The sequence below is a fragment of the Microcaecilia unicolor genome, chromosome 3 (genome assembly GCF_901765095.1).
Source record: "Microcaecilia unicolor chromosome 3, aMicUni1.1, whole genome shotgun sequence".
In the NCBI taxonomy this organism is placed as follows: Eukaryota; Metazoa; Chordata; class Amphibia; order Gymnophiona; family Siphonopidae; genus Microcaecilia; species Microcaecilia unicolor.
This window is the reverse complement of record NC_044033.1, coordinates 73,667,846-73,694,567: the sequence shown is the minus strand read 5'-3', so window position 1 is coordinate 73,694,567 and position 26,722 is coordinate 73,667,846.

Genomic DNA, 26,722 nt, shown 5'->3' with positions numbered 1-26,722 from the left:
TTTTATTTTTCTCCTAAAGACAATATTGACTCCTGCTCCAGGCTGGCATAACTCCTACAAGATCATAAATGTACTTACATAGCTCTCTCTCCTCCCCCCCCTGCCCAGCCCACCTCCCTTCCCCCTTATAAGCTGCTTTTCCTGGATTAGCCTAGTGATTAGTGCAGCAGACTTTGATCCTGGGGAACTGGGTTTGATTGCCACTGCAGCTTTAGACAATTCACTTTAACCCTCCATTGCCCCAGGCACAATTAAGTACCTGCATATACTATGTAAACCACTTTGAATGTAGTTGCAAAAACCACCCAAAGGCAGTATATCAAGTCCCATTCCTTTTCCCTTTCCAACCCCATGGAGATTGGAAGGAATTATACAAAAGGGATGGGCAGCCAGAAGATTTTGTTTCATGACATTTCCCAGGTCATGTGCGCCCTACATGGAAAGAGGGCACACGCTTCCTCATACAGGGACATTTTTACAGAGTGGCAGTAAGCCCAATGTGGGCTTACCGTTCGCTCTTTCTGGACTGCCATAATGGAACAAAACAAAAACGTCCAGGGCTAAAATTTAGATGTTTTGGTCTAGACCTGTTTCAATCATGACTAAGTCTCAAAAGATGCCCTAAATGACCAAATGACCACTGGAAGGATTAAGGCATGACCCCCCTTACTCCCCCAGAGGTCACTGACCCCATCTTACCCTCCAAAGATTCAATGGGGATATCCTGAAAACCCCAATTGGCTGGGTGTGCCCTGAGGACTGAGTTGAAAACCTGTGCTTTAGGGGCCCTTTTACTAAGCTGCTTGAGCGTCTATGCATGCCCAATGGGCACCAAAATGGAGTTACCACCAGACTACCGCGTGGCTCCTGCAGTAATTTCATTTTTGGCGCATGTCCGATATGCGCATCTAAAAAATATTTTTTTATTTTCAGGCGCACGTAATGGACCCACGCCAAGTGGCATTTGGCGCGCGTACATCATTACCACCCGGTTACTGCATGAGCCTTTACCAATGGCTGGTGGTAAGGTCTCAGACCCAAAATGGACGCGCGGCAATTTTCATTTTGCCGAACGTCCATTTTCAGAAAAAAAGACCTTTTTTACAGGCATGCTAAAAAATGGATTGGCGCACGCTCAAACCCCACGCTTACACTACCGCAAGCCATTTTTCAGCGCGTCTTTGTAAAAGGACCCCTTAGTTCATCATTTGCTCTATTACATTGTCCAGGTTTACAAAGCTTTGTTTCAGTTCCTCCAACTCATCACCATTAAGCGCTATTTCTGGCATGGGTATCTCCCCTACATCTTCCTCAGTGAAGACCAAAGAAAAGAATTCATTTACCCTCAGATTCTATATAGATACCCAAATTTTGGTGTAGTGCCAAGATGCACATGCAACATAATTGCTTAACGAGCTAATTACTATCAATAAATGGGGGCTAATAACGAATTGTTGATGTTAATTGACACTAATTGACATTTGCATGTGCATCTAGCTGTATGCAATTCTATAACACTGGGTGTCTAAATCCCATAGCATGCAACCCAAAAGGGGGCATGGCCATGAGAGAGGCATGGGTGGGTCATAGGTGTTCCAAATAGTTGTGCACAGTATTATAGAATAATGGGTCTCTGGGCCTTTTATAGAATAGTGCTTAGTGCTGATTTTTTCCGGTGATCATTTTTGAGCATGATTTAGGGGCATTTTTAATAAAGCGGCAGTAAGCCCAATGCGGGCATACAGTATGTCATTCCAGAACTACCACTGGACCAATGCAGGTGCAAGCGGTAGTTCCACGCCCCAGCGCATGGTATTTCCAGCGCTAGTGAAATATTTGAAAAATAATTCGCAGGAGGTTACCCAGTGGTAATCAGACAGCACCACAAGCTGCCCAGTTATGACTGGTTTAATGCAGGAGCCCTTACCGCCACCTCATTGGATGGCAGTAAAGTGCTCCTGCCCCCACCACACCCGCATGGCCACACAGTAAGTGCAATCTTACCGAATGGCTACTTCTTTTTTCAGCCTTCTTACCCTGTTGGGGTAAAAAGGACCTCAGCATACACCAAAAGTGGCCATTGCCATTAGAGGAGGGCCCTTTTTACTACATCTGAAAAGACAGCCTGAAAATTCTCGGCGTTACAATCGACCGTAACCTCACACTAGAGAACCACGTGTAATCTACAACAAAGAAAATGTTCCACTCAATGTGGAAACTCAAATGCGTGAAACCATTCTTTCCGAGGGAAACATTTTGCAACTTGATACAATCAATGGTACTAAGCCATGTAGACTACTGCAATGGAATTTATGCGGGATGCAAAGAACAAATTATAAAGAAACTTTAGACCGCTCAAAACACGGCAGCCAGGCTTATATTTGGAAAAACGCAATTCAAAAGCGCCAAACCCCTGCGAGAAAATCTGCACTGGCTCCCAATCAAAAAACGTATTGCTTTCAAAATCTGCACCCTGATTCATAAAATTATCTACGGCGAAGCCCCGAGATACATGACAGACCTCATAGACCTACCAACCAGAAACACAACAGGAATAACACAAACATACCTAAATCTCCACTACCCAAGCTGCAAAGGACTCAAATACAAATCAACCTATGCATCCAGCTTTTCCTACATAAGCACACAACTATGGAACGCATTACCAAAAGCCATGAAAACAACTTATGATCATCTAAACTTCCGGAAATCATTAAAAACTAACCTGTTCAAAAAGGCATACCTACCGACCCAACTTAAATGCCTGTACCCTGCAACACAACAAAACCAAAGCTCGTAATGGACATATAAAAAAGCAAGAGTAAAAGGAAACCGATATGGTTCTCCAAGCAAGTGGCTGAGAAAATAAAGGCTAAAGAGTTGGCGTTCCAGAAATAAAAAAAAACTCAAGAAAAGGAACACGAGGAGGAATACCGGATGAAACTGAAAGAAGCCAAGAGAGAGATACGTCTGGCAAAAGCGCAAGCGGAAGAACAAATGGCTAGAAATGTAAGAAGGGGTGACAAAAATTTCTTCAGGTATATTAGTGAAAGGAGAATGACTAAAAAGGGAATTGTGAGACTAAAAGATACTGCGAACCGCTATGTGGATAATGATGAAGAAAAAGCAAATTTGCTAAATAGATACTTTTGTTCTGTTTTCACAGAAGAAAATCCTGGAGAAGGACCGCGATGGACTGCAAAAAGTACAAATGAGATTGAAGTGGATAGAGCACCGTTCTCTGTTCAATACCCATGTTGTTTTAATCTTTCCCATAATAAATATAATGCCCCTAATCCCTTATCTGTCCTGTTTGTTTGTCTTGAATAGATTGCAAGCTTTTTGAGCAGGGAATGTCTCATATGTTCTTTTTATATTTACCTTACCTAATACTTATATTCCGCCTACACCAATTTCTAGTTCAAAGTGGATTATATATTATAAGAGTACCAGCAATAGTGTCTGGGAAGTACAACCAATAATATTTGTATTAAAACAACCATTAAAATATACTAAGACTGAATCATTGATGTTCATTAATATAGGGGACTTAGTTTGAAAGTACATATTTCTTAAATAAAATAGTCTTAACAGACTTACGAAAAGAAAAATAGTCAAATGAATTACAGATGTAGGTACAGCACTGTGTACATCTAGTAGCACTATAGAAATGATAAGTAGTAGTAATGGTGAGGATCAAACAGTCCATTGGTATCATTAGAATCCACTAGTTGACTCGCAACCATCTTCACAGTAATCTTATCCTAATAGAGAAGATTTGCATTGGTTCCCATAGCATTCTCCATTTAAATCATCACTGCACCAAAGGTTGTGTGAACTGCAGCCACATGGGGTGAAAATATGCAGGAGTGTAAAAACTCCTCCCAGCCCACTGTCTCCTCTCATTGGTGGTGGTCAAACTGCGGTAGCCCGGCGGCACTTCCTGTATAGTGAGTGGTAAGCCCGCGATGGGCTTAACACCGCTTAGTAAAAGGAGCCCTGAGTGGAGAAATATTTTCTTTGGTTTGTTTTAAATTTACTACTTAGTAGCTTAATTGCGTACCCCCTAGTCCTAGTATTTTTAGAAAGAGTAAACACGTGATTTACCTTTACCCGTTCCACTCCATTCAGTATATTATAGACCTCTATCGTATCTTCCCTTAGCCTTCTCTTCTCCAAGCTGAAGGGCCCTAGCTGCTTTAACCTTTCCTCGAAAGAATGTCATCCCATGCCCTTTATCATTTTTGTTGCCCTTCTCTGTACCTTTTCTAATTCTGCTATATCTTTTATGAGACTCAGTGACCAGAATTGTACACAGTATTCGAGGTGCAGTTGCACCATGGAGTGATACAAAGGCATTATAACATTCTCATTTTTGTTCTCCATTCCTTTCCTAATAATTCCTAACATATTATTTGCTTTCTTAGCTGCTGCTGCACACTGAACAGAGGGTTTCAATATATAATCAACGATGACACCTAGATCCTTTTCCTGGTTGGTAACTCTTAATACTGAACCTTGCATTACATAGCTATAGTTTGGGCTGCTCTTTACCACATGCATCACTTTGCACTTGCTCACATTAAACATCTGCCATTTGGATGCCCAGTCTCCCAGTCTTGTAAGGTCATCAAAGTTTTTCACAATCCTGTTGAGATTTAACAGCTTTGAATAACTTTATGTCATCAGCAAATTTAATTACCTCACTAGTTATTCCCATCATTAGACCATTTATAAATAAGTTACAAAACAGCGGTCCCAGCACAGACCCCTGGGGAACTCCACTATCTACTCTTCTCCAATGAGAATACTGACTATTTAACCCTACTCTCTGTTTTCTATCATTTAACCAGTTTTTAATCCACAAAGGGACATTACCTCCTATCCCATGACTTTCTAATTTCCTCAGGAGTCTTTCATGAGGTACTTTGTCAAATGCATTTTGAAAAAACAGATACACAATAGCAACCGTCTCACCTTTATCCACATGTTTATTCACCCCTTCAAAGAAATATAGTAGATTGGTGAGGCAAGATTTCCCTTGACTAAGGGGCTCTTTTACTAAGCTGCGGTAGGGCCTACACACATGCAGCGTATGCAAAATGAGACTACTGCCGGTGTTAAGTTTGAATTTGGTGCACGCTCATTCCGGCGGTAGAAATGATTTTTTTCTACTTCACACGTCATTTCCGGTGGTAATTGGCAGTTGGCACACGCTGAATGGTTACCACGCATGTAGCACGTGAGCCCTTACCACTAGATCAATGGGTAGTGGAAAGGGCTCAGGCTATAAATAGGCACGCGATAATTTTAATTTTAGCGCACGCCCATTTCCCGGACCATTAAAAAAATGCCCTTTATCCCAGATGCGGTAAAATATGGTCTGATGCACACCAAAGATACATGCCCACACTTCTGCAGGCACTAAGCCATGATCAGATCAAGAGAGGGGAAAAATTTTTCTCAATGCTTTCTCTGTCGAAGCACAGCCCTTGAAAAAGCCTACAAGCGAAACGGATGGGGCCACCATCGGGCAACAGATAAGTGCTCGACTTTACTTTATCTCTGTAAAGCTGCTTTATAGCACTTCATGAGAATCAGTGAAGGTTTTTATGAACTAAATAAATTTTGAAGTTAGCATTGATATCCTATATAATAATTCTCACCTCCAACAGGATGTGCCTGGGATCGTGCCTGCCGGAAGTGGTCTGCTAGGCAGGCACGCACTGACCTCAGTGACATCAGTGACAGACAATTTGGCAAAGCAAAACAATCTGAGTGCTGGCCATTAGGACACAGGGTTGATAGGAGAGTTTTAAAAGACTGAAGGAACCGAAAGTGTTAAATGGGGGGAGGGGGGAGTTCTGAACCACTGAAAGACATGAACATTTGGGAAAGGAAAACAATCTGAATGCTGGCCATTAGGACACAGGGTAGATAGGAGAGTTTTAAAAGACTGAAGGAAACGAAAGTGTTAAACTGGAGAAGGGGGGGGGGGGGGAGTTGTGAATGACTGAAAGACATGCAAATTTGGGACGGAAAAACTACTACTACTACTACTACTTAGCATTTCTATAGCGCTGCCAGGGTTACGCAGCGCTGTACAAGTTTAAACACGGGGAGGGACAGTCCCTGCTCAAGAGAGCTTACAATCTAAACAATCTCAATGCTGGCCATTAGCACACAGGGTACATAGGAGAGTTTTAAAAGACTGAAGGAACCAAAAGTGTTCGGGGGGGGGGGGGGGGGGGGGGGCAAGTTCTGAGTGAATGAAAGAAATGAAAATTTACGACAGGAACACAATCTGAATGCCGGGCATTTGTACACAGGGTAGATAGGAAACATTTTTTTAAAAAATGAAGGACGTGAAAGTATTACATCTTGGGGGAGGGGTGAGAAGGAAAGTGGTGGGGTATCCGGATACTGGGCATTAGGGCCACGGAGGTACATAGACTTTTGAAAGCCTTAAGGAACCCAAAGTGTGGGAAGGAGGAGGAAAAGGAGGGGAGGGAACGGGGTGAGGGGCATTAGGAACAGGGGAGGGGCCCTGTCACACACTCTCATTCTCACACACACACACACTGTCACACAGACAGTCTCACTCTGTCACACACCCGCACATTCACTCTGGCTCTCTCTCTCAAACATACACACTCCCAGGAAAACCTTGCTAGCGTCCGTTTCATTCGTTCCAGAAACGGGCCTTTTTTACTAGTTGCCAATATATTAAAAAAAACTTTTTTGTAAAAAAGAGCAAAATTGTTAAAATCTTTTTGGAAATAAATTTGGAAATAAATTAAAAGTTAAAATAATTCTTTCCAAGCAAGGTTTTTATGACCAGTGATGAACACCACACCCCCAGTTAAAGCTGCCGAAAACTGAAAGTAAGCGGTCGGGCATTTTGAGGTCTTTTCCTTGCTTTTTAGAAATATTTTGTTAAAATCAAACACCATATTTCCATATAAATTTTATTGGATTCCTCTTTATATGTTTGATAGAATACCACATAGCCAGGTGCATATTGTAAAGCTTCCAGCCACGGAGGAGCGTGATAGGGCCTCCTCATAGCCTGTGGTCCTGCCCTGCTCCATCTCTGCACTTTTACAGTCTGGAAGTTTTCTTTTTACCCTCCGTGTTCTGGGGTTTGGAATTCCCCACAGGGTCTTTTGCTATCCACCGGACCACAGGAAGAGCTATATTGTAATCCACAGTCAGGGCTATCTCGCTCAACCTCTTCGCTTTTACAGCCTGGAGGTTTCCCTCTTAGCTGCCCCCCTGCCTGGGACTAAGACTCCTAGGTGAGTGTGGCCCCTCAGTGCGTCCCGGATTCCACCACCACTTCCCCCCACTCAGCTCCAAACTCCCTCTGAAATAATCCCTCTCTCTCCCCCTTCCCCTTTCCTACGGAAGGGGAGGAGAGTCTCTGTGTGGTCCCTTCTCCTCCCCTTTTCTCTCAGGTTCATTCAACTTTCCTGATTAGGAAGAGAGTCAGTGTTGCAGCACAAATCCCAATTTAAACAGTTCACTTTTATCACAGCACAAACCCCAATTTAAACAGTTCACTTTTTCGCTTCAACCTTTTTTCCCCCTGTCCACCTACTACCAGACCAGGGGAATGTAAGGGTCCCACCCTTTCATTTTCAGCACCAACTCCTGACAACCTCCCACTTGACCCAGGTTGAAACATTCGTTCCTTAATCCCACCTCTAATGCAGCCACCTTTTGCCTCCCTGCATCAAGCCAGAGAACAAGGTTGCCATCTGCCCTCTTAACTCTCTACCTTTAGCTTGGGCAAGAGCTGTCTTTTCTTCATGTTAAATTGTGAAGCACTGCGTACGACTGGTAGCGCTATAGTAATGATTTGTAGTAGTAGTAGTAGTAGTAGTAGCTGAGATATCCATGGGTTCCTCTTCCAGGTCCTCCTCTGTCTCTCTTTCTCCCCACTATCCCCTCCTGATTGCCAATCCATGGGTTCTTCTACCCTGCCCCCTCCCAGCTGCTCTTCATTCCCCTGATTGAACTTACTCAGAGTCTCCTCCTTCCCCTTAGCCCTCTGGGACTGGTAGTGTGAATTATTCTTACTTGCTCTACTCTGTGTCTCCCTCAGGGACTGCTGGGAATTGTAGTCCCTGTCTCTACTCTGTGTCTCCCTCAGGGGCTGCTGGGAATTGTAGTCTTTGGCTCTCCCTATTTCCTCTGAGGAAGGTAACCAACTGCTTTCCCTAACATGCTGGATCCTTGGGGACCGGAATCTATGGCGACCACCCCTATGGGCAGACTCAGGCCACTCTGAAGGAGCCCTTCTCTCCCCTTCCCTGGCCATTTCCCATTCCATGTCCTTGTACTCTTCACAATATGGAAATCCTAATTTGTGCCAATTAACATCAATAAATGATTGTTAGCTTCCAGTTATTGATAGTTAACAACTCATTAGCCAATTAAGTTGTGCACAAAACTCAGAAGTGCACCCAAATTTGGGCACCACAAACAGAATCCAGAGATTCATGTAGGTTTTTCTCTTTGAATTGACTGGTGCAATGGAAGATTTTAAAGATTGTTTTTCAACTCTGCCTTGACCAGCAGTGCACTCAGGGTATTCTGTTTGTGTGAAATGTGGAAGAAGATAAGACACAGCTCTAATTAATTTGGTATGTGAAGGGAGAGGTGGAGCCTGTTTTGAGTTCAGACTGGCCACCTGGACTGAGAAACATGTGACCACATTCCCACATATCTCAAGCATTCTGTAATTTTTCTTAGCTCTGAACATGAGTTCCAAGCCTAATAAAAAGCAGAATTTTTGCCAGTGAAATTGGGAGCTCGTCTGTGAGTAACGTACGTACTGTGCAGAGAACTATATTTCCTGGTCAAAGAAACTCCTGGCTTTCACTGTGAGCAGCCCCCCCCCCCCACACCCCAGCTGATGATAAGAGCCTGGATGTAGAGATTAAGGACCAGTGACGTATGTATATTATGATGTAATATTGCTTCTTTTCCTGGTCAAGAGACTCCTAGATTTGCTTGGATGTAGGAACCAGTGATGCAATGATTGTTTCTTTTTAACTATAGATAGGTATTGTTTCTTTTCAGTTATATAGCTTATCTTAGAACCTTTAATAAAAGTCTCATTTACCTAATACGAATCCAAAAGAATCCACAGTAATTATTGAGTAGTCTGTGTCAGTGAGGCAGGCTGTAAAACCAGGTCAAAACAACTGGAAAGACACAAAAATGTTGTTTTTCTTCCTGTCACAAAACAGGAAACAGTGGACATAACCAATGAAACAATACAGTAACCAATGATGTATTACTTTATTGATTGTCTTCAAAACTGACTCGACATCATAATGAATTGTGGCAGTTATTGGTAAATCCAAACCAACAAAGCACTGCTATGATCATAAATTCAATGAATATAGGATATACAGTGCTCAAATCAATTAATGCCAATGCGATTTGTTTTTTTTTAGATGTTTCATCATTTCAATTAATCAGGCTTGAGGAATACAGACCAAATTTATGAAATGAACTGCCACTTCAGGTTCATGCAGTGTGATCTATGCCTGCTTTTAAAAAGAGTTTTAAAATAATATATTTTCAACATGCATTTGGCGAAGACCTTATTGATGGTTAAGACATTGGGGTATTTAAGGTTTTTGCTTATTATCTCTGTTTAGGTATGGAACTTTTGGGTTGTAATATTTAGTTGATATATTTTAATATTTTGTTTTCTGTGTTTTATTTTATTATTGATACTGGATTGTGATATTTATATTATTATTTCTGTTTTTTAAACATCCTGATATAATCCAAATATCATTTAAAATGTTGCACTGGTTTTGAGTATCGTCCCGTCTGAAAATACAATCCACAAGCTATTTTTCAGTCTTGCCTAAATGACAGCCGTAGGAGCTCCTTCCCTAAAAATAAGTGTGTTGTTTTCTAGCCCTCTGGAATGCAACCTGCAAGACATGACGTGTCTGCAAGCCCCTCATAAAGGAAAGGAAGGGAAGATATTTTGGATTTAAGTAAGGTATTTTTCAGTTGTAGCTCAAGCTTATTTATATTCTGGTACAGTAGATACTTTCTTGTTCCTGAGGGCTTGATCTAAGGGGTCCTTTACTAAGGTAGGCTAATGAATTAGTGAGCATTAAGTATTTAAGTGCCATGCAGCCCATAGGTATACTATGGTTATGGTCTGCATGGCATTTAGAGTGTGCTAATTGTTAGCATGTTGCACCTTAGTAAAAGAACCCCTAAGTCTGTATCTGAGGCAATGGAGAGTTAATTAAGGAGCTGTTCCAGTAGTTTAGAAATTTGTTTTGAGAACTAGATGTCAGAAATATTTTAGAAGTGAAGCTGAACCTACAAATTAGGATAAATATTTTGGGCCTGATTTCCAGGAAATTCATTATCCTTTTCTTCTGCAACGTTTCCATTACTTTTCCAATAACCAAAGTGAGGCTTACTGGCCTGTAGCTTCCAGCTTCTTCTCTGTCACCACTTTTGTGAAGAGGGACCACATCCGCTCTTCTCCAATCCCATAAAATCTGTAAGGACTTATTAAGCAAATTTTTAAGAGGACCTGCCAGAACCTCTCTGAGCTCCCTCTATTTCCTGGGATGGATCCCATCCGGTCCCATGGCTTTGTCTGCCTTCAAATTTTCAAGTTATTCATAGACACTTTCTTCCATGAATGGAAATATTTGAAAGGTATTAATCCACAAACGAACCTTTTCCGGAGAGGGGAAGGCGGTAGAACTAGAGGACATGAAATGAGATTGACGGGGGGCAGACTCAAGAAAAATGTCAGGAAGTATTTCTTCACGGAGAGAGTGGTGGATGCTTTAAATGCCCTCCCGCAGGAGGTGGTAGAAATGAAAACGGTAACGGAATTCAAACATGCATGGGATAAACATAAAGGAATCCTGTTCAGAAGGAATGGATCCTCAGGAGCTTAGCCGAGATTGGGTGGCAGAGCCGGTGGTGGGAGGCGGGGATAGTGCTGGGCAGACTTATACAGTCTGTGCCAGGGCTGGTGGTTGGGAGGCGGGGATAATGCTGGGCAGACTTATACGGTCTGTACCAGAGCTGGTGGTGGGAGACAGGGCTGGTGGTTGAGAGGCGGGGATAGTGCTGGGCAGACTTATACGGTCTGTACCAGAGCTGGTGATGGGAGGCGTGGCTGGTGGTTGGGAGGCAGGGATAGTGCTGGGCAGACTTATACGGTCTGTGCCATGAAGAGGACAGGTACAAATCAAGGTAGGGTATACATAAAAAGTAGTACATATGAGTTTATCTTGTTGGGCAGACTGGATGGACCGTGCAGGTCTTTTTCTGCCGTCATCTACTATGTTACTATGTAATGGTGCTATATCCACTCCATTCTCATAGGTACTTTGTCAGCCAATCATAGTCCTTCGCCAGTATTTTCTTCTATGAACACAGAACAGAAGGGGGTGACCAATAAAGGCTGTTATACTATTAAATGCTGTAAGTTGGAAAAAGTTTAAACCAAGCCCATTGAGAAAAGCAAGCACAACTCTTTCTGGGAGCGGTTATGTGGGTCTCTTTCATGAAAAGACTCCATTAGGTAGCCTTGCACTACTTAATTGGTCTGACCTGAAATTTTGCTATGATATTTTATTCCTTTAGTAAACAGTTCCAATTGTACCAAGAATATATTTTATTTAACAATAAAGGGGCCATGTTTTATGCTGAACTATATATTCACTTACTAGAGCAATGATGATGCAGTTAGCTTAGAAACCAACACAGACTCAAGGACAGACTGCAGTGTCATTATCTGGTGCAAATAAGAGGGCTATGCTAATAATTAGAGGGAGAATGAAATTGTTCACTATCAAAAATGGAAATCTATAGATGAAATGTGGTTAAAGATACGGAATGATGCTATTGGGCCATGATGATTGAATTTTTGGTAACACATAAAGGAAGATACAGTGAATATCTATCAGAATCTCTGTATCAAATAATAGAAGTGTTAGGGGGCCCTTTTACTAAGCTGTGCTAAAAAGTGGCCTGTGCTGTTTTTACTACATGAGTTTCCTGCATTTTAAGTCTACTTTTAGCACAGCTGTAAAATGACTGCAATTCCTTTTTTCTATTAATGGCTGCACACTAATTTCCCAATTTGCGCGTGGCCATTAGTGCATGAGACCTTACCGCCTCCTATTTACAAGCAGTAAGGCAGGGGCTTAGCCAGACCTCGGCAGGAGGGGGGTCCAGAGTCCAAGGTGGGGGCACAGTTTAGCCCGCCTCCCCCAGCCGCCGACCCCCCCGCCACTTTTGACCCCCCTCCCGCCGCCAACCCTCCTCTGTCGCCGCCAGGTACCTTTGCTGGCAGGAGTCCCTAACCCCCACCAGCCGAAGTCTTCTTCAGCACTGGTGCCTTCGCTGATCTATTTCTGACTCCTGACGTCCTGCATGCAAGTCCTGCATGGGGCTACATACAGGACGTGAACGCAAGATGTCAGGAGTCAGGACTGACAGAAACAGATCAGCAAAGGTGCCGGAGACTGACGCTGAAGAAGACTTTGGCTGGCGGGGGTTGGGGACCCCCGCCAGCAAAGCTACCTGACGGCAGCAGGGGAGGGTCAGCGGCAGCAGGAGGGGGATCGAAAGTGGCGGGGGAGGGTTGGCGGCAGAAGAGGGGGATCGAAAGTGGTGGGGGAAGGGTCGGCGGCAGGGGGGGGGTCAAAAGTAGAGGGGGCCAGGGCTAAATCTGTGGGGGCCCTTGCCCCCATGGCCCCACATAGCTACGCCCCTGCGGTAAGGGCTCCTGTGCTAACCCCACACTAATCAGGCAGTCTATAGCAATTTACCAGTGCTACCCATTTAGCACAGGGCACACCTACTTTCTGCCTCAAAACATGCCCCCTGTGCTATAAAATGAAACCTATTTTTTAGCACGTGGATAGCACATGCCGATTCCAAAACTACCGTGGGACATCTAAGCATAACATGAGTGGCAGTCATCAAAAAGCTGAGCATCACCGACTGACTATCAGGCCCTTAGGGGCAGATTCTATATATGGTGCCTGGAAAGTCCACTCAGAAATAATTTTCACCTAAGCGTATTCTGTAAGATTTATGTGCAGTATATAGAATATGTTTAGTTGATATCCCAGTGCCTATAACTGCACCCATCCATTTACACTAACAAAAATGTGGCATAAATCCCTGCGCATAGATTTACACGAACTGGGCTATATTCTATAACAACACGCATAAATTTGGGAATGCACACAAAATGCCCATTTCCCTGTCTATAACCACGCCTCTTTTTGGATGTGCGCATTAGAATTTAGGCACAGTGAGTTACAGCATACGCTTAGCGAGTTATGTGTGTAAATTTGAATTATTGCCAATTAGTGCTTATTATTGCTTGTTAAGTGCCATGAACAATGCTGACTGACTTGTTAAGCCAATTAAGTTACACGCATTGTTATGGAATATGCTTAGATTTAGGCACGCAATGCTAGGCGCAATATATAGAATCCAGCAGTTAATGTTTAAATTTAGCTTTCAATAAAGTTTCATAATTGACATGCAATACATTTGTACATCATAAAGCAGCATCACAATAAACTTGCAAGGTTATGGAAAAAGTAATAAACTCGACTGTATTTTTTGAAATAACTGAAGTACTAGGAGACATCCATCAACACTGGGGGCATCTTTCTTTCTTTCTTTCTTTCTTTTGGATTTATTCCTCTCTCCCTATTTTCTTCCCTACTCTCTTTAATTGAACTGCTTGGTCCAAGAAGCCTTTTTTTGTTCAGAGTTTGAAGAAAATATTCCTTCACGGTTGATGTCCAAGGGTCAACCATACAACAGACAATCTAACAGCTCGTTCCCTTCCTCAAGCCTCAATCATGTTGCCTCTTTGATGCACCCAGATCTCACAGCTGCACTGGAGAACAGGCTTCTGTTTGGGTATCTTGCCCAGCAGTTCTGCCAAGACTTGACATAGCACCTGCTTGCTGTTTAAATGCTAAAGTTTTGAGAAACAATTCAGTGCACATAGCAGTAAAAATGTTGTTTTCATATGTTTAGTCTGGTAATAGAGCCTAAACAAAAACACGTGAAGGGTATATCATAAGAATGGGTTATGCCAGTGGGGTGAACAAATTTGCAAATTTCACAGAATTATTCAAAGTTGTCAAAATCACACATGGATTTGTGAGAAATTGCAGAAGGACCTTGCGAGACTGGGCCTCCAGATGGCAGATGAAATCTAATGTAGCTAAATGTAAAGTGATGCATCAAATTATAGCTACACAATGCTAGGATCTCCATTAGGAGTCACCACCCAGGAAAAAGATCTAGACGCCTTCATTGACAATATGTTGAAATCCTTAGCTCAATGTGCATTGACAGCCAAAAAAAAAATGCAAATAGAATGTTAGAAATTAGTAGGTATGAAATTGAGACTAAAATTGAGATCATCCTAACACCTGCACCTTGAGTACTATGTGCAACTCTCTTTGCTGTATCTCAAAAAAGATATAGTGGAATTTGATAAGGTACTGTAAAGCATGTCCAAAATGATAAAGGAAATGAAACGATGACTCTTTGAGGAAAGGCTAAAGAGGTTAGGGCTATTCTCGGTGGTTCAAAAGGCATTTTTAAAAACTGAGACAGTTGTTCTTGGTTCGCTTCTACGTTCACCAGCAACATTTCAGGGTATTTATCCAGGCTGTAGTTTTGTCTTTACTGGACTATTGTAACTTTTTATATACTGGTATATCAGGAAAACTTATGACAAAGTTGTGGCTGGTACAGAATACCGCTGCAAGATTAATGATCAAAAGTCAAGACTTGATCATGGAACTCCTTTAATTTTGGACCTACATTGGCTTCCGTTAGAGTTGAGGATTAAATTTAAGATATATTGTTTGATGTTTAAAACTTTGTATGGGGATGTACCTGATGATTTCCCTTTGTTAATCAATCTTTTGGGAGAGCAGACTAGGACTTGAAATAATGAGCGGCTATTGTTACTCTTTCCATCATGTAAAGAAGCTAAGCACAATACAGCACATTCAGGATCTTATTACTATTGTGCAGTTGAGATATGGAATTCTCTTTCTTTAATTGTACGTCTAAGTCCAATTTATATGGTTCTTCGTAAGTGGACTTGGTTATTTGAGAATCCTATTTGATATTACCCAAATCCTGATAAGTTGCCTACATATATTTTACATATTATGAACTCTAGAAGGAAGCTGTCTGGCATAATGTAAGTGCTACAGCGAGTATTAACAGCAAATTTGAGAGACTAGGATTATACCCCACATATACTGGCTTAGGAGTGAGGTTCATTACTATCATGGTATGCACAAAACAAATGCATTTGGAGACACTGCCCTGAGTAACTCACTTCACATTCCTAAACACATAGGTCTGACAGCACATGTACCTGTTAGTGAAGGGGGAGGTCAAGTACCCAGGAAACTATGCTCTGATATCATCCATATGCCTGGCCCACCAGACATTACCACGCTCTCAAATGGAGATGCAGGGGAGGGAAGGTGAAGGGGGGAGTACATACACTCCCAGCAATGACACATGTGAAAGGTGCAATGCATCTACTTCATGAGAGGTCCAGCTGCCAACCCTGATCCTGCATTGCCCCAATGTCAAAGTCTTACCTAAGGCCCACATCAGATAGCATCATAGAAAGAGATTGAAAAGGAAATGCAAGTGGGTGACATGTATCAGAGCACATTAGTACAACAAAGGCAAAGGCCCGTGTCATGGCTACTAGAGCCATCTTGCTGCTTGATATGCACATTAAACTCATTTTACCCATCAATATGATTTGAGCATATTCACATGCTCTGAAGGAATAAGAACATAAGAATAGCCATACTGGGTCAGTCTATCTGGCCCAGTATCCTGATTCCAACAGTGGTCAATTCAGGTCACATGTACCTGACAGAATCCCAAATAGATGAATCACAAGATTCATACTACTGATCGGGCTTTGCCCATGTCTATCCCAATAACAGGCAATTAACTTTTCCTCCAGAAACTTGTTGAAACCGAACATGCTGCCATTTATTCACCAGAGTCCATAGTCAGAGCTACTGAGGGGGCAGCCGCACCCACTCTGACCCCTGGCTTCATCCCCTGGTACACTTTAATTTTGCTGCCATGCATCAACAAGCCACTCTGGCGGTAGCAGATGCCTTAATAAAACATTATCTCCTGTGAGATTTTGTAGCTTCTATCACAAGACTGGTCCTGAGGAAGTAGGAGATGTTGTCTTATTATCACATTTCCTGCTGCCAATGGAGGGGGAGGCTGCTGAGCGGGAATTCTTGGCTCCCCAGCGTGAGTGTGGGAGATGACCTGTGAAAGTGGGAGTCTCCCTCTGTATGCAGGAGACTTGGTAGGACTGCATAGTAGGTCCTGCAAGGTGGCAGAAGGGACCTTTTATTCAGCTGTGTGATTATGCTCTCTCTCCCCCTCTCGCTCTCTGTGCAGATTCCTATGCCTGCATTGACAGGACTGGCTGGAGCAGATCTGGGCAGAATTGGAGAAGGAAGCAGGTCAATGTCAAGCACTCACATATGCTGTCATAATTATTGAAATAACCACAAAAATGTATTTACCACAGCAGGCCAAGCCTTTGCCCCTGCAGCTAGCGGCACGTATAGTGCAAAACTGCCACAGTGAGAGCTCACTTCCCTTATATGCTAGTTGAAAGGAAAATTCACAAGCAGCCACTACTAACAACAGAAACCAGACATCTCATTCAAAACCTTTGAACCCCCTCTAGGATATTCGTAACACTGTTTCTCTCTCCTCACTTCAGGGACAGGGTTTTGGGTTGGAGAAGTCAAACAACTAACCTCCTGCCCTGACCAAAAGCTCTCTTGTTGCTGATGCTACTTTTGATCAAGATATAGGGTAATCCATGGACCCTGTGGCCTACCCCATTGCATGCCTATCTCTTGCTCTCTACAGTTTAGAGTAAATATCTCTGGAAAGTCATCCTCAGCATCCAATCAGACAATTCATGGTGTTTTTAGTTAGTTTTTTTTGCCATGGTCATGTTTTGGGAGCGCAAGCACGTGCTGTGGTACAGTGCTTGCTGTGACACCGAGAGCTGCTCTGTTGAGGCTGCTATTTATTAGAAAATATAGATAAACAATCTATTACAAGGCAGTATATAAAGAAGCAACAAACACAGCGAAGGAGACAGATGACAATGGTCAAATCCTGAAGGTGTGATTTTTATTAATGGGCAGAATCAAGACTCAATACAAATCGTGTTTCAGCCACACAGCCTTCATCAGGAGTCTATGAATAGAACATGAAATAAGTAAACATACAAATAAATTAAAAAACCAACACATAAAACAAATAAAAAATATGAAATATATAAAATATTTATATAAATCGATACATACTTAATATAATATGGAAACATCTAAATTGTTGCTGCTTGTTGCTTTGCTGGAGGATAGTTCTTCTGTGTTTTCTTGCATATCAAGAAGTACAGAATGAATAGCTTTGCTTTGAAGATAGCAAGTATTACAGTGAGCACATATATAACTCCTGACCCCACAATGTAATATATGGTAAGATATATTAAATGTTTTTTTTCCTGGGGCTCTGGGGGGGCTGTTCCAGGGTTTTGGTGGCTGGTGCTGGCTGGAAAAGGTTTAAAGTTAGTTTGGGAATTTTTAATGGAATTAGGTGAAGAAAGTGTGAGATGTTTCTTAAATATGGTTTTATTTTATAAGAATAACCCATGATTAGGTGGGGAGTGTACTATAAAATGTTTCTTGCTGTTTTGGGTACAGGTTAGGTTAAAATTTGACTTTGAAATTCTCTATATACTAAGTTTTGCATTAACTTCTATGGGGGGGGGGGGGGGGGGGGGAGGGGAAGCAACATAATTCTAAAACAGATAAGAAAAAAAACCCAGTCTTTAGCTGACAAGCTGATTGGTTGAGGGACGTCAGGTGTTCCTCTGGGGGGGGGGGAGTTGCTAGGGAGACTAGAGAGCTGGCTGAGCATGGCGAGTGAACATTTGCTGGGTGTGTGAAATCTAAGAAAAGAAAAGTATAGATTTTATGGGTTTAAAGTGAAATAAGTGATTGGAAAAGTAAGTAAGACAAAGGTTTATGTGTGCCAGTTTGAAAGAGGGTGCGTTGATATTTAAATTGAGCTGAGGTGAGTGCGAATGGCGTTTTAGTGATAAGACTGAATTTCCAGAGATAAGAGATTTACCATTTTAGGGTGAGAGAGGCTGTGATTTGTGGTGGGAATTGTACTAAATGAGAAAGCCTATAAGGGTGTCAGGAAAAAGGGTGCAAGGATTTAAAGTGTGACAGAGGAGAGGTTGAAGGTGAATTTGATATTTGGAATACAAGGTTTGGAATCTGACTTCAGATTAAAGAAAATCCAGCACTGCCTGTGTATGAGTGTGCTGTATTCTCCAGATAGATCTGATAAAAGGAAATATTGTGGTTTTATGTGAAGTCTATGAGAGGGAATGTTGAATTACCATTTGAATATGGAATGGGTTACTGTGTGATATCCCTGAATGCAGTATAAAAGTTTTCTGCAACCTTATAGAATAGGGAATTAACAGTGAGAAATAGGCTGTGAAGTGAGTACTCCTGTAAATTATTTTGTTTCAAATAGAGAGTGTGGCCACAGTATTGAGACCTGATTAAATGTCACCAGAGAGGAGTCAGTGCCTGGACAAGCACAGGGAGTTCAGGGTTTTGTATCCGTTTATTTTCCTTATAAGTGAGGTTTAGGAAGAAGAGATCGATGAATTATCCTCTGAAGGGTTCCGGCTGAGCTCCAACGCAAGAAAGAAATCACCAAATCAGTTCAAACACAGCTAAGTGACATTTGCAAAGGGTGTTGAAAGACATATCTTTTGTTGGTTTACAACATTTTAAGGGAAAACTAAAGAACAGAACAACATCAAATATAAAAAATCCATGTTTTCCTGACTTGCTTAAGTGTTCTGGGTTCAAGTGAGATCCCTGCACAAACATCCAGAATACCCTAAAGACTCAAATTCTGACATCAATAGCAAGGAAAGAGTATTAAAACAAATATCTGATTTTGATAAAAAGACAATTTAAATATTTATCTGAAAAGGTTTTTTTTTTTGCCTTTTTAGGTGAGTTTGTTGAAAGAAACAGAAAAAGTTAAGGATATACATGTAGTTCTACATTTGAATGTTGAATATGTTATTGCAGTTCTATTAATTATAAACAATCCTAAGGCAAATCTCCTTCTAATTCTCTTGATACAATCATAAGCACAAAAATGGAGAAGATTTATCAAAAATGATCATCAGCTCAGAACATCTACATGTGATTAATTAAGAGAGAGAGGGTTGTTGCCTCAAGAAGCCCCCAGCTCTAATTTATATAGAGCCCGTGGGGGCTGGATTGCTTCATCATTGGCAACAACACCCCAAGTGTAGCTGTCTCTTTCAAACGTATATTTTCTGATGTTGTTCTTTATCTTTTTTTGAAATATTTTTTCTTATTTAATTTTTAAACTTATGATAAACACTCATACGATTAGCATGTAACGGCTACTTAGCTTCCTGAGGTCCAATCCTTCTTGCAATTAGTAGTTTTAGAATCGCGACCTAGACCGACAGTGGCCAGCGTTTCGTTGCCTGCGTCAGGGTCAGATGGTCTGCGTGTAACTGCAGAAGAGAGAAAATTTTTTCAGATACAGGTATAACATCTAATAACATATAGTTTTACCTTACTCGTTGTTCACATTTTATTATTTAACCACCTTCATTGAAGGATCCTATCGTCTCTAATGGACCGATACATAATAAAGATAGCTACGCTCTTTATAGTCTTAGTGACATCAGACGCCGACAATCAAATAGACCAATCAGCTTGTATCTTTCTCTTTTATTCTAACTCGAACTTACTCGGATCCACTCGCCATATTTATCTGATCCAAGCACTCTATTAGAGGAGCGCTCCCCTTGTTCTTCATTGTAACACAGCACGACACTCCTTTGCAGACCTGAGGTGCCTAGTTCTACAACAGATAGGGGCATCCCGAGACCGCATTGGAGTAGATAGAAGAAGGATCCTTTTTCAATACGAACAAAAGTGGATATTTCGTTTGAAATCATTAATACCGAATGGTTTAAATGCGAAAATAGAATGGGGACATTTCTTTTGAATGACAAGATCAGCCCTTTTTGGTTTTTGGTTTTTTGAGAGTACTAAGATACTCTATATAATCAAATTACATAGAGCGCTCCTCTAATAGAGTGCTTGGATCAGATAAATATGGCGAGTGGATCCGAGTAAGTTCGAGTTAGAATAAAAGAGAAAGATACAAGCTGATTGGTCTATTTGATTGTCGGCGTCTGACGTCACTAAGACTATAAAGAGCGTAGCCATCTTTATTATGTATCGGTCCATTAGAGACGATAGGATCCTTCAATGAAGGTGGTTAAATAATAAAATGTGAACAACGAGTAAGGTAAAACTATATGTTATTAGATGTTATACCTGTATCTGAAAAAATTTTCTCTCTTCTGCAGTTACACGCAGACCATCTGACCCTGACGCAGGCAACGAAACGCTGGCCACTGTCGGTCTAGGTCGCGATTCTAAAACTACTAATTGCAAGAAGGATTGGACCTCAGGAAGCTAAGTAGCCGTTGCATGCTAATCGTATGAGTGTTTATCATAAGTTTAAAAATTAAATAAGAAAAAATATTTCAAAAAAAGATAAAGAACAACATCAGAAAATATACGTTTGAAAGAGACAGCTACACTTGGGGTGTTGTTGCCAATGATGAAGCAATCCAGCCCCCACGGGCTCTATATAAATTAGAGCTGGGGGCTTCTTGAGGCAACAACCCTCTCTCTTAATTAATCACATGTAGATGTTCTGAGCTGATGATCATTTTTGATAAATCTTCTCCATTTTTGTGCTTATGATTGCAGTTCTATTAAGCCACAGACTAATTGTGAATTTGAGTTTATTTGAATGAAAATTTGTTTGCATTTGTATTCAATAAAGAAAAAGATAATTTGCAAATCTGAAGGTGCGGTTCTTCCATTTCAGGAACAAATCCTAAATTTAGCTTCTTTTCCTCCTTTATTCTTTGAGAGTAAAGGACGAGGTTAGTTTATTTGTTCTACTCCCTCGGCTGTGAGTGTGTGTTCCTTGGATATTCGCCACGACTACAACAACAGGTATCTGGGAGCACATCACTACAGTCCAGCCGAGAGGGGTGGTAACAACAACAGCCCCTTTTTTATGCTTTATGTGGCCTAAAAGAAGCCACACAACATACAAACTAATAAGCATAGTTGAATAAGCTCCTAAGAAATTGCTAACAACAGATAATAAGTGTATTTCTCATTGTCTGTTAAATTTTTTTAGGAGATAATTCGGCAAAGCTTATTAATTTGCATGTTTTGTGGCTGCTTTTAGGGGACACTAATGGGTACCTGCATGTTGGTCCTTATTTAGAGCCAGAGTAATAAGGCATAAGTTAAATTTAAGATTGCGTTTTTGGGACCCTTTGAGCAAGCATAACACCTGTGAGAATAGTTTAAGAAATGTATCAGTTTTACAGTTAGTTGCTTTTTTAGTCTTTTTATTTTTTAGTTAGCATTCATATAGTGGCCCCTTTATGAAGTGGCGGTCAGCCCAACATGGCCTTACCACTTACTATAAGAGAAGTACCACCAGGATCCTGCAGCAGCCCGGCGGTAATTCCCTCCAACAGCATGTGCCATTTCTGGCGCTGCAAAAATATTTCAATTTGTGTAGCGCCGGTGTGTGCCTGGCGGTAATCAGGCAGTGCCGCATGCTGCTCAATTACTGCCAGGTTAGTAGGGGAGCCCTTACCACCACCTCAATGGGAGTTGGTAAGTGCTCCCCCCTACCCCGAAATGTCTGTGCAGCAAGTACTTCACTTGCCGCACGGCCTTTTCTTGAAAAAAACCCAAGACCTGCCTTTTACCCGCTGCGGTAAAAGGGGGCCTTGGCACGTGTCAAAAACACACGCCGCCACCAGCACAGGCCCCCATAGGTATTATGAATTATTTTCTGGTATTTTTGGTATATATATAACTGTTATGTTCTTTGATACATCCTATGCTGGGTCATAACCCCAGCTAGCCTGAGTAATGTGACATGAACAATGACTATTATGGTCTGATTGGTGGTGTGTCCTTTGAGTTGTGAAATGCATGCCTAGAATCTGTTAAGATATGTGTACCCATATGTGGTTTCTCTTTTTTTTTAGGGGTTCTTTTACAAAGAGGTGGTAGGGCTGCCGCCAGGTTTGTGCGCAGTGAATCAACCCTACCGTTGGGCTTACCTAGGAGCCAGGTCTGCCACGCACCATTTCTGGGCAGGGAGTGGGTGTGCTCAGCAGAGAGGCTGCAGCAGTAAATGGTTGCCTGGCAATTTTTTATGTACTGCACAGCCATTTACTGCCCACTTAAAAAAAAAACCCTTTTACCTGCTGCGGTAAAAGGTGGCCTTGGCGTGCGGCAATCCCAATGGCCTATGCCACTGCGGGCACCTTTTACCACTACTCGCTAAAGGGGCCCCTTAATTTGTAAAATTTTTATATCATTTTTATCTTTCAGAGGCCACTTTTGTTTATATTTTACACTTGTGTCGTATTGACAGATTTTGGTGTTAATGTATATTCTGTCCTTTTAGTTTTTATTGTTTTTAAATTAACGCAAGAGGTAACTATCTTTTGAAAACTACTGAAAACTGACTTATTCACGAAGGCATACAACAAACAACTGTCCTAATTACCAAACAATAAGAATGAAGATTAAGACTGGCCCGACCCAATCATGCGACCGAGCAAACTCAATGACCTTAATGAACAAATAGTACCACTTCTAATCTAATATCGTCTACTATGCAACCACAAAAGGCCGACTAACCTCACCGCCATACATTAATACTCTCACCCTAATGTCCTCACCTGAGCAATTACATAATGCTGATACCTACACAAGATCACAATGTATTCCTCTACCATGTATGTACGCACTTGATTGTAAAACCATGTACTAATATGTACGCCAGATCACAATGTATTCTTTCATCATGTTTGTACGCACTTGATTGCAAAACCATGTGCATATTTGTAGTCCGGAATGGAAATTGCCATTACGGCAAATGTAAGCCACATTGAGCCTGCAAATAGGTGGGAAAATGTGGGATACAAATGCTACAAAATAAATAAATAAAAAATAAATAAATATTGAACTTTTTTGTTGCTACCTTCCTTTTACTATCTTTTAGTTATCATTTATTTGTTTTTAGGGTTTATTTTATAAGTACATAAGTAATGCCATACTGGGAAAAGACCAAGGGTCCATCGAGCCCAGCATCTTGTCCACGACAGCGGCCAATCCAGGCCAAGGGCACCTGGCAAGCTTCCCAAACGTACAAACATTCTATACATGTTATTCCTGGGATTTTGGATTTTTCCAAGTCCGTTTAGTAGCGGTTTATGGACTTGTCCTTTAGGAAACCGTCCAACCCCTTTTTAAACTCTGCTAAGCTAACCGCCTTCACCACATTTACCGGCAATGAATTCCAGAGTTTAATTACAAGTTTCTCCGATTTGTTTTAAATTTACTGCACTGTAGTTTAATCGCATGCCCCCTAGTCCTAGTATTTTTGGAAAGCGTGAACAGACGCTTCACATTTTGTCCTTGCTACTTATGGTATGTTGCTTTGACATTGTGTTATCACCTAATCATTCATAAGGCTCCCTAAAGCATGCATTATGCTGAAACATACACGAGTGGTATTGCAAATATTTAATAAATGTTGAGCATCAGTTTCTGAGGAAGCTCTGTTTGTATCTCTGTGATAAACCTCTGTATTATAAGTTTTGAATTTTGTAAATGTGTTTGTGTTTTTTATGCACATCTAAGCAATAAAAATTTATTTCATTGTTTATGATATTATCTATGTGATAAAAATGTATTTTATTAATTGTTTGTGATACCTTACAATATATATTTTCCTGATTGCTCTTTATATTTGACATTTATATTCTTGCAGTTGGGTTCCCCTTCTTGTTTGTTTATTCCACAAGAGACAGTGAACCCTTTTTTCAGATCTATCACCAAAGTAGTGCTTCTTGCACCTCATAAAGATGTATTTACTTTATGGATCATAGCCAAATTGAGCCTGCAAAGAGGTGGGAAATTGTGGGATACAAATGCAATAAATAAATAAATAAATAAATAAATAAATAAATAAAATTGTCCGTTCCAAAAGGCCCAGGATTAAGATAGTTTTTCTTTTTATATTTTAAATTCTGAAGAACTTAACCACAAACCTCAGAAGATTATTTCATAAGCATACATTTGGTCACTAAATTGTGGTAACATCTGCTTTCCCAAATTTAATTTCTCAATTTAGATTTTTAATTTTTTTAAAATTTTTAAATTTTGAAGGAAAAAGCCTCAGTGTGTCCTCGGTGATTATCTGTGTTTTATGACTCGCTGGACATCAACTCTTCACTGGCTAAAACCCTCCATTTTTAATTCAACTTTTATGAATTTTGTTTTTATTTTTACTTTATGTATTTTATTCTTGGGGCCCTTACTAAGCAACGTTATAGGCGCATTAACATTTTTAACGCGCGTTAACCATGTACACGTGTTAACCATGTACATGCCTACAATATTCTTATAGGCGCCTATATGGTTAGCACACCTGCTAATTGTAGGTGTGCTAAAAAACACTAACACACCTTAGTAAACAGGGCCCTTGGTTTGTAGCATATGACACATCTTATTTAACCATCTGATGGGGTCCTTTTTCACCTAGTGGGCTTTCTCAAGGAGGACCTGGTGTATATGCTTTATATCTCTATGCATCCAGCATTCTACCTTGGCGCTGGTTTGATTTCTCTTTATATTGCCAACTGACTGATGTCTGTGCTTTATTTCAGATTCTACAGAATGGAGAAGTCTCCTTGGACAACTAGGAGACTCTAAATTTGTATCATAGACTTTGCATGCCTTTTATATGTTTGATTATTTATGATAATTAATGTAAGGGTGTGGCGGGTATTGTGTACTCACCTAAAAGCCATCCCAGGCAATCTGGTCACTCTCAGAACACTCATATAGGCCCGATTGTGAGAGAATATAAGCTTCATGGGTAGAAAGCACATCTGTAATATTTGAGGCTTATCAGACCATCAGGCTCATTTTCAAAAGAGATGGACATCCAAAAACTGACATAAATCGGCACTTGGACATCCATCTCACAGAGACGTCCAAATTGGTATAATCAAAACCCGATTTTGGGCGTCTTTGTCAGAAGTCCGTCGCAAGAACGTCCAAATCTCAAGGGGGTGTATTGGAGGCATGTTCAAGGAGGGACTTGGGCGTTCCTAAGACCTGGACGTCATTGAGTCATAATAATGAAACAAAGCAAAGTCGTCCAGCACTAAAACTTGGATGTTTTCACCCAGACCTGTTTTTATCACAAATAAGGCACAAAAAGGTGCTCAAAATGACCAGATGACCACTGGAGGGAATCGGGGATGACCACCTGTTACTCCCCCAGTGGTCACTAACCCTCTCCCACCCCAAAAAACATGATTAAAAATATTACTTGCCAGCCTCTATGCCAGCCTCAGATGTCATACTCAGGTCCATGATAGTGCATGCAGGTCCCTGGAGTAATTTAGTATTAGATGCAATGCACTTCAGACAGGTGGACCCAGGCTCATATCCCCCCCTACCTGTTACATTTGTGGAGGAAACAACAAGCCCTCTAAAACCCACCAGAAATCATCTGTAACCACATATAGGTGCCCCCCTTCACCCATAAGGGCTATGGTAGTGGTGTACAGTTGGGGGTAATGGGATTTGGGGGCTCAACACACAAATTAAGGGAGCTGTGTACCTGGGAACATTTTATGAAGTCCACTGCAGTGCCCCCTAAGGTGCCCGATTGCTGTCCTGGCATGTCAGGGGGACCAGTGTACTACAAATGCTGGCTCCTCCCACATCCACATGGCTTGAGTTTGGATGTTTTAGACGTGGACATTTTGGGTTTAGAAAATGGCCGAAAATCAAAGACGTCCAAATCCAAGGACGTCCATGGTATTTTCGAACACAAAGATGGATGTTCATCTTTTTTCGAAAATGACCTTTACTCGATCTCTGAATTTGGACATTTTATAAAGATGTCCAAATTCCAACTTAGACGTTTCTTTCGAAAATACCCCTCCATATGCATATTAAGGAAATGGAAGGACTTATGCTTCTTATAGATGGCTACTTTGCCTGCTGGTTGTCTTATAGTTATGAGTATACAGTCAATGGCTCCAAGCACATAGAGAAAGTGTGCTAGCTTATAGAATTCTGTTATAGTTTGGGGTTGCTGCTGCTCTTGCTCTGGGAAGATAATATATTAGGTATCTTTCCTGAGAAAAGCCTGAAGAAACTGAGCAACATAGCATGAGGTGGCTGGCTGGCTGGAAAAAGCCTGCTGTGGCCCTGAGAGGTGTCTGGAATGGTCTGGTAGTGAAAACTGTTAGGGCTATGGTGACCTTCAGGTGCACTGACTGGGCTTGTCCACGCAACATAGTGGTCTCTTGGTCTGCTTTTGGTTGGTTGCACTGGTGTACTATTGTCTCCTTATCAAATGTGAACCTGCA